At 38.9% G+C, this 9973-nt stretch overlaps 1 pseudogene; it reads left to right on the top strand.

Annotated features, from left to right (window-relative positions):
- Positions 1-217: 217 nt before the first annotated feature.
- Positions 218-3567, top strand: LOC100514976 (annotated as a pseudogene).
- The last annotated feature ends 6406 nt before the right edge of the window (positions 3568-9973 follow it).

Genomic DNA, 9973 nt, shown 5'->3' with positions numbered 1-9973 from the left:
CGGCCCCCTTTGGAAGTGTCTGAGGAAGAATGGGCTGCCACAGGCTTGGGCACAGCTTCAAGTGGGCTGGAGCCACCAGATGAGGCTGACAGAGCTGCTCTCCCAATCCCTCTTCCCATGTCCTCAAGATGGTGGCAGTGGGGAGGGAAGCAAGAATAAAGAGGTGCAGTGGGTGCAGGGCAAGGGCCCTGGAGCCCCAGGCAGAAGTGGTGGTGGGATGGGGCTGCTGCTCATAATCCTGGTATTAGTGTGCTTGTCTCCTTTCTCAAGCTCCTCACCTAGTTCCTGCTTCTTTACCACAAACAACCCAAGCCACTGCCTGAGGAGGCTACCAGTGTGGCTGAGGGCTTATGCTACATCAAGCAGGTGCTGGGATGTATGTGGGAGTATGTTTATGGTGGCAGGGGTACTTAGGAGAACCTCCAGCTGCCTGTGATCATGGTGTGACCCTGAGCCCTGAGACCCTTGCACCACAGACATCAGAGAACTGCTTCTTCCTCAATGTCACCATCCTGTTCCTGTTCCCAGAGCTGTGGGACACAGTGCTGGACAACTGCTGGGTCACCAAGAAAATCCAGGTGGAGTTTGAGGAGCTGCTGCAGACCAAGCACATGGTTGACTGCCGGAGGGGCTGAGCCTGAGGAATGTGTTCCTGGGCAAGACTATGCCCTTCAACAAGACCATCTGTCTTCTCCAGCCAGTGGTGGAGAAGCCACCTGGGAGCCTGATGGCCCTGAGGGGGAGAACTGGCTGACACATCCCCTGAGGAGCTGGCCTTGCAGTCAGAGGTGGAGTACAATGTGGGCTTCCACTTGGCCATCAATGTAGACCTGGTCTTTGGCAAGTCCACCTACCTCTTCCTCAAGCTGTCTGGGGTGATGAGGAGGCTGTGTTTTTTCCTCACCAGAATGTCCATCACCCACTGGTTCTTCTCTTTTGTGGAGGACCCACTGATCAAATTTGAGGTGTGCTCCCAGTTTGAAAGGTGGCCCATTCCCCAGCTCACCTCCATCATCATCTACCAGCACAAGAAAATCATCAAGTGCAAGTACACCCTCCCAAGCTACAAGATTAATTTTAAGCCATTTTTCCCATTCCAAGCCTTGCAAGGATTTTAAGAAAATGAAGAAGGCATAACCATATACAACAAGGGACACTTACTTAGGGCTGCCTTAAAATTACAGTGTTAGAATATAGCAGATTACATATTTTTGGATCCTATGATAGAGAGGCAAATATTCATTGCACACCTGAGCTGAGCAGTGGGGTTTGGGAAGAAAAACAAAGGAGTTCTATTAAGATGGTTGAATTAATAAAGGGAAATTTCCAAAGTTTTGGACTTACACTTCCTCTGGTCCCGTCAACTGACAGGTATGCTGGGTACCTCATAATTTACATGGAGGCCCCAAACTCACCTGCTGAAATTGCAGATCTTCAGAGAGGAGACTGACTGATTTCTATTGAAAGTATGAAAATCACATATACACTGCAAGTATTGAAGTTTATCAAGCAGGCTGGCAACCAATTCCTGGTGTATTACAAAAGTCCTGTTGGCCAGAGCAATCAGAGTATGCTGCAGCAAGATAATTTTGGACAGTTGGAAGAAAACACTGTGAAGCTCATGTCAGGCAAACTATGAAGAAGAAACAACTGGGTTGGCAATAGATGCTGAAAATAGAAACCTGGATTCTGAAATTGAAGGCTTGAGTGTGATGTCAGAGCACAAACTGAGGTCAAAGATGAGGCATAGTCATGAAGTCACCATCCCAAACATATTCTGACAACACTTTTTATTAAACGTCTTGGAACTATTTCACCAGTTTTAAACCAAAAATTAGCTGTATGAGGTCACTCACCACCAGCAAAACGTCCATCCAAAGAAGGACATAAATCCTTAGCCCTGAAATCTTCTGAGATAACAGACCCAGCACAAATGCCAAAATCCTCCCAAGGATCCAATTTCAAACCACCTGTGCCACCATGACTGCAAGTAAAAATTCCTTTGCCTTATTCTGAAGCCATAAATCAGGAAGAATCAGATATTCCTGTTGAAAAACCAGAGAAGGTGCTACTGCAGATAAACCTGCTGAAAAGCAAGGAAAAAATCTGTATCATATTGAAGAAGAAGCTGTAGCTAAACATTTTTAACCAAAGCAGGAAGTGGTGAAAGATTTGACTTAAGAAAGTTCATGCCCTTCTAAAGACAGTTCAGATGACCCTCAAAAGTAGGAATCACCAGAAATTCCTCATCAAAATAAGCTTGGAAAAAGGACAAGAATTAGAGCAAGCTGTTTCTTTGCATAGAAGCCTTCCACAAATACTTAAACCTCACACTGTTGTGCAGGGATCCTTTCAGATTAGGGGGTCTCATCTGTTTAGGGCATATTAGCCTAAAACTTGAAGAGGTAGTTTTCAGATGCTTAGCCACATGGAACATGAAATGATATTCCAAATTCAGACTGGAAGCCCCATCACCTAATGTCTTGGTCACAAGAACCACACTCCACAATCTGAGTATGCACAAGTGGTTCAATGACAAATTTTGCTTCGGTGTTACTACTGTTCACTTCAAATTTTTGAAAGATGGAGAGCCAGAGCACCATGTAGTTACTAACTTAGAGAAAGAAAAGAACTTCATTTGATAGAAGAGCTTTCGGTCCTTACTAAAGAGGAGCATTTTGTTGGACAGATGATTTAACAGAAAATAAACATAGTTTACAAGACACTCAGTTCCAGAACCCAACTTGGTGTGATTATTTTAAGAAAAAAATTGGGGCTAAAACTGTTTCCCAGTGTATGTTATGTGCTTATGTTTGCCATTGAAAATCTCAGAAAAAGTGTCTAGCTGTGACTCGTCTTCATGGAGCAACTTATCAGCAGATAGACAGGGCCCTGAAAAACCTTAGGCATGAAGGACAAGAAACCCTCTTAGGCTTGCCCCCTCATGTTGATGCTGAAGCTGGCAAGTAAGTCAACAGAACAATAGGTTTGATAAGACATATTATCAATATGAGCTCTCATTTGTTAAATCTGCATAAAGTCTCTAAAACTCACCTTTCTGAGCCAGCAACTGATCTAGTTGAACATTCATCAAAACACACACCCAACACCTAAGGCAACAAAGGCAGTGGCACAGAGGGATGTGGTCCAAACTGTCCCTCTAAACATGGCAATAACACAGGAATAAAGTTGGTTAGAAAGGAAGGTAGCCTGGATGACAATGTTTTCATTCCAATTAAAGAAATATTTTCATGATCTGTACAGGGCCTTGACTACAAAGGAAAGGTTCCAGAACCTAGAGTTCATGCTAGAAATCTGGGGAATGAAATTGATCAGGAATTTGAATATAATAATTTCCTTGTTAGAGAAGAAAAAGAGACAACTGATTTGAAGGACAAAGTCAATTATTTCTGATGGTTTAACTAAATAAGGTGAAAGACTACAAGCTCTAACACTTCTTATGATCCACTACAGAGCAGGCATTGAAGAATATTGATGCTTTGGAATTTCTGTCTGCACTCCAAAAAAATACTCAAGTACACAGATGATACAGAAGAAGGCCTTTAATAGACTAATAGACTCTCAGCATTCAGTAGCATATCAGATGACTTATTTGGCCAACTGACTCTCTTTAAGTTTGTTTAACTTTTCAAGTGATTGAGGAAAAGTTGAATTTAAAGTACCACAGGTATAACACATTTAAACCCTCTTATGATAAACTTTGGCCTGCCTCGCCATAGATTTTTTTGTGTGCAAGAACTAGAGTAGAAAAAGTTGTTTTCCAGCAAAAACATAACTGCCTCCCTAAATTATTTTTTCAGATTGGATTTGTAGCTATGCCTTCAGGGTTTTTACTGGGAATTTACTTTTACTAATTTATATTTAACTTTGTCTAATTATGTAAGATAACTCTTGGTACTTATGTGAGATGTCTCTATTTTCTTATTATTCCTATTTTTTGGATTATTGTTAAATGGTATACTGTCTAGATTCTTAATATTTTAATTTTGATAAAATTATAAAAGTAAATTTGACACATGCTCAAACTGACAACAGCAATCATTGAGGATATGGGTTTTTTTTTTTTTGCTATAATGATTTCTACTTTTCTCAATATAGATGGTTTATAAATTTCTGTCAATTTTCTCCTGCAGAGCATGGGACCCAGTTATGCACACATGCATAGATTGTTTTTCTCATATTATCATGCTCCATCATAAATGACTAGATAGTTTCCAGTGCTACACAGAAGGATCTTGTTGTTTATCCATTCCAAAGGCAATAGTATGAACTTATTAGACCCAAGTTCCCAATCAATCCCAATGTCACTGGCCCCCCTCAATGAAAAGTCTATTCTCCAAGTCGATGATTTTCTTTTTGGTGGAAATGTTCATTTGTGCCATATAGTAGATTCCAGATATAAGTGATATCATATGGTTTTTGTCTTTCACATTCTGACTTGCTTCACTCAGTATGAGAGTCTCTAGTTAAATCCATGTTGATGCAAAGGGTATTATTTCTTATGGCTGATTAGTATTCCATTGTGTAGATATACCACTTTTCCTAATCGAAGCAACTGTCGAGTGACATTTGGGTTGTTTGCATGTCATAGCTATTGCGAATATTGTTGCAATGGACATGTGGGTGTATGTGTTTTTTTCAAGGAAACTTATGTCTGGATATATGACCAAGACTGGGATTGCTGGGTCACTTAGTAGTTCTAAGGATAGTTTTCTAAGGTACTTCCATATTGTTCTCCATAGTGGTTGTACCAGCTTACATTCCCACCAACAGTACAGGAGGGTTCCCTTTTCTGCACACGCTCTCCAGCATTTGTTATTTGTGGCCTTATTAATGATGGCCATTTTGACTGGTGGGAGGTGGTATCTCATGGTAGTTCTGATTTGCATTTCTCTAATAATCAGGGATGTTGAGCATTTTTGCATGTGCTTGTTGGCCATCAGTATATCCTGTTTGGAGAAATGTCTAGTCGGGTCTTTTGGCCATTTTGCCATGGTGTTGTTGGCTTTTTTGTGGTTGAGGTGTATGTTGTTTGTATATTTTAGAGATTAAGCCCTTGTGAGTGGAAATATTTGAAACACATTTCACCCATTCTGTAAGGTGTCTTCTTGTTTTCATTTTGGTTTCCTTTGCTGTGAAAAAGCTTGTTAGTTTGATTAGGTCCCATTGGTTTATTTGTGCTCTTATTTCTGTTGTTTTGGGAGACTGACCTGAGAATACATTAGTAAGGTTGATGTCAGAGAATGTTTTGCCTATGTTCTCTTCCAGGAGTGTGATGGTGTCTTGTCTTATATTTAGGTCTTTCAGCCATTTGGAGTTTATTTTTGTGCATGGCATGAGTGTGTGTTCTAGTTTCATTGATTTGCATGCTGCCGTCCAGGTTTCCCAGAAATACGTGTTGAAAAAAGACTGTCTTTTTCTCATTTTATGTTCTTGCCTCCTTTGTCAAAGATTAATTGATCATAGGTGTCTGGGTTTATTTCTATGTTCTCTATTCTGTTCCATTGGTCTGTCTGTTTTGGTACCAGTACCACACTATCTTGATGACTGTGGCTTTGTAATATTGCCTGAAGTCTGGGAGGGTTATGCCTCCTGTTTGCTGTTTGTACTTCAGAATTGCTTTGGCAATTCTTTGTCTTTAGTGGTTCCATATAAATTTTTGGATTGTTTGTTCTAGATCTTTGAAAAACGTCATGAGTAATTTGATAAATATTGCATTGAAACTGTACATTGCTTCAGGCAGGTTGGCCATTTTTACAAGATTATTATATTCAACCCAGGATCATGGGATATATTTACATTTCTTTGCATCTTCATTAATTTCCATGGTTAATGTTTTATAGTTCTCCATAGTGGTTTTAGCAGTTTCCATTCCCCTCAGTTTGGTCAGGATTATTTCCAGATATTTGATTTTTTGTTTTTCAGTTTCAAAAGGTATTGTATTTTTTATTCTTTTTCTAATATTTCACTGTTAGTATATAGAAAAGCCACACATTTATTAATGTTAATCTCATATCCTGCTACTTTGCTAAATTTGTTGATCAGCTCAAGGAGTTTTTGTGTTGAGTCCTTAGGATTTTATGTATATAGTATTATGTAATCTGCATATAGTGACTGTTGTACCTCTTCTCTTCCTATTGGGATGCCTTTTATATCCTTTGTATGTCTAATTGCTATTGCAAAGAATTACAATTCTATTTTGAATAACAGTGGGAAGAGTGGGCCTCCTTGTCTTGTTCAAGATTTTAGTGGGGAGGCTTTCAGCTTTTCCCTATTGAGTATTAAATTTGCCTCCCCCTCCCATCTGGCAGCCACAAGTCTCTTCTCCAAGTCCATGATTTTCTTTTCTGAGGAGATGTTCATTTGTGCTGGATATTAGATTCCAGTTATAAGTGATATCATATGGTATTTGTCTTTGTCTTTCTGGCTCATTTCACTCAGGATGAGATTCTCTAGCTCCATCCATGTTGCTACAAATGGCATTATGTCATTTTTTATGGCGGAGTAGTATTCCATTGTGTATATATACCACTTCTTCCGAATCCAATCATCTGTCGATGGACATTTGGGTTGTTTCCATGTCTCGGCTATTGTGAATACTGCTGCAATGAACATGCGGGTGCATGTGTCTCTTTTAAGGAGAGTTTTGTCCGGATAGATGCCCAAGAGTGGGATTGTGGGATCATATGGAAGTTCTATGTATACGTTTCTAAGGTATCTCCAAACTGTTCTCCATAGTGGCTGTACCAGTTTCCATTCCCACCAACAGTGCAGGAGGGTTCCCTTTTCTCCACAGCCCCTCCAGCACTTGTTCTTTGTGGTTTTATTAATGATGGCCATTCTGACTGGTGTGAGGTGATATCTCATGGTAGTTTTGATTTGCATTTCTGTTATAGTCAGCGATGTTGAGCATTTTTTCATGTGTTTGTTGGCCATCTGTAAATCTTCTTTGGCGAAATCTCTATTCAGGTCTTTTGCCCATTTTTCCATTGATTGATTGTTTTTTTTTTGCTGTTGGGTTGTATAAGTTGTTTATATATTCTAGAGATTAAGCCCTTGTCAGTTGCATCATTTGAAACTATTTTCTCCCATTCTGTAAGTTGTCTTTTTGTTTTCTTTTGGGTTTCCTTTGCTGTGCAAAAGCTTTTCAGTTTGATGAGGTCCCATGGGTTATTTTTGCTCTCGTTTCTATTGCTTTGGGAGACTGACCTGAGAAAATATTCATGATGTTGATGTCAGAGAGTGTTTTGCCTATGTTTTCTTCTAGGAGTTTGATGGTGTCCTGTCATATATTATTTAAGTCTTTCAGCCATTTGGAGTTTATTTTTGTGCATAGTGTGAGGGTGTGTTCTAGTTTCATTGCTTTGCATGCAGCTGTCCAGGATTCCCAACAATGCTTGCTGAATAGACTTTCTTGTTCCCATATTATGCTCTTGGCTCCTACGTAAAAGCGTAATTTACCATAGGTGTCTGGGTTTATTTCTGGGTTCTCTATTCTGTTCCATTGGTCTGTCTGTCTGTTTTGATACCAGTACCACACTGTTTTGATGACGGTAGCTTTGTAGTATTTCTTGAAGTCTGGGAGAGTTATGCCTCCTGCTTGGTTTTTGTTTCTCAGGATTGCTTTGGCGATTCTGGGTCTTTTGTGGTTCCATATAAATGTTTGGATTGTTTGTTCTAGTTCTGTGAAAAATGTCATGGGTCATTTGATAGGGATTGCATTGACTCTGTAGATTGCTTTGGGTAGTATGGCCATTTTTACAATATTGATTTTTCCAATCCAGGAACATGGAATATCTTTCCATGTCTTTACATCTTTGATTTCTTTGATTAAAGTTTTATAGGTCTTGGCATATAGGTCCTTTACCTCTTTGGTCAGGTGTATTCCGAGGTATTTGATTTTGTGAGGTGCAATTTTAAAAGGTATCGTATTTTTGTATTCCATTTCTAATATTTCATTGCTGGTATACAGAAATGCAACTGACTTCTGAATGTTAATCTTATATCCTGCTACTTTGCTGAATGTATTAATCAGTTCAAGGAGTTTTGGGGTTGAGTCCTTAGGGTTTTCTAGGTATAGTATCATGTCATCTGCATACAGTGACAGTTTGATCTCTTCTCTTCCTATATGGATGCCTTTTATTTCTTTTGTTTGTCTAATTGCTGTGGCTAGGACTTCCAAAACTATGTTGAAGAGCAGTGGTGAGAGTGGGCATCCCTGTCTTGTTCCAGATTTGAGTGAGAAGGCTTTCAGTTTTTCCCCATTGAGGATTATATTTGCTGTGGGTTTATCATAATTGTCTTTAATTATGTTCAGGAATGTTCCCTCTATACCCACTTTGGCGAGGGTCTTGATCATGAATGGATGTTGGACTTTGTCAAATGCTTCTTCTGCATCTATTGAGGTGATCATATGGTTTTTGACTTTTTTTTTTGTTAATGTGGTGTATTATGCTGATTTGCGTATGTTGAACCATCTTTGTGAACCTGGGATGAACCCAACCTAGTCATTGTGTATAATTTTTTTGATATGTTGTTGGATTTGGTTCTCTAAGATTTTGTTGAGAATTTTTGCATCTATATTCATCAATGATATTGGGCGATAGTTTTCTTTTTTGGTGGTATCTCTGTCTGGTTTTGGAATGAGGGTGATGGTGGCATCATAGAATGTCTTTGGGAGTATTCCTTCTTCTTCAACCTTTTGAAAGAGTTTAAGGAGGATGGGCACCAATTCCTCTTTATATGTTTGATAGAATTCACCTGTGAAGCCATCTGGTCCTGGGCTTTTATTTGTTGGGAGTGATTTTATGACCTCTTCAATTTCATTTCTAGTGATTGGTCTGTTCACTTGGTCTATTTCTACTTGATTCAGTTTTGGCAGGCTGTAAGATTCTAGAAAATTGTCCTTTTCTTCCAGATTGTCAAACTTGTTGCCATATAGTTGTTCATAGTATTCTCTTATGTTTTTTTGTATTTCTGCAGTATACGTTGTGATTTCTCCCTTTTCATTTATAATTTTGGTTATTTGGGTTCTTTCTCTCCTCTTTTTAGTGAGTCTGGCCAGGGGTTTGTCAATTTTGTTGACCTTTTCAAAGAACCAGCTCTTGGTTTTATTAATTTTCTCTATTGGTTTTTGAGTCTCTATTTTATTGATTTCTTCTTTGATCTTTATAATTTCCTTCCTTCTGCTGACTTTAGGACTTTTAGGACTTTTTTGTTCTTCTTTTTCTAATTTGTTTAGGTGGAGGGTTAAGTTGTCAATTTGGGATCTTTCTTCTTTTTTGAGAAAGGCCTGGCTTGCTATAAATTTCCCTCTGAGCACTGCTTTCGCAGCATCCCATAGATTTTGAGAGGTTGTGTCTTCATTATCATTTGCCTCCAGGTATTTTTTAATTTCCTTCTTGATTTCCTCATTGACCCATTGGTTTCTTAGTAGCATGTTGTTGAGTCTCCATGTAGTAGGTTTTTTCTCTTTCCTTTTCCCATGGTTGGTTTCTAATTTCTTGGCATTGTGGTCAGAGAAGATACTTGAGATAATTTCTATGCTCCTAAATTTATTGAGGTTAGCTTTGTGTCCCAATATGTGGTCGATTCTTGAGAATGTTCCATGAGCATTTGAGAAGAATGTGTATTCTGATTTTTTTGGATGTAGTGTCCTAAAGATATCAATTAAGTCTAACTTTACTATTGTTTCCTTTAGGATCTCTGTTGCTTTATTGGTTTTCTGTCTAGAGGATCTGTCCATTGATGTGAGGGGGGGTATTTAGGTCTCCTACTATGATTGTATTCTCATCAATATCTCCCTTTATGTCTGTTAATATTTGTTGTATGTATCTGGGTGCTCCTGTAATTGGGGCAAATATGTTGACGATAATAACATCCTCTCCTTGGATGGATCCCTTAATCATTAAGTAGTGTCCTTCTTTGTCTTTCTTTATGTCTTTTGTTTTAA

The sequence above is a fragment of the Sus scrofa genome, unplaced genomic scaffold (genome assembly GCF_000003025.6).
Source record: "Sus scrofa isolate TJ Tabasco breed Duroc unplaced genomic scaffold, Sscrofa11.1 Contig26, whole genome shotgun sequence".
Classification (NCBI taxonomy): domain Eukaryota; kingdom Metazoa; phylum Chordata; class Mammalia; order Artiodactyla; family Suidae; genus Sus; species Sus scrofa.
This window is presented reverse-complemented; position numbering and strand designations above follow the sequence as displayed.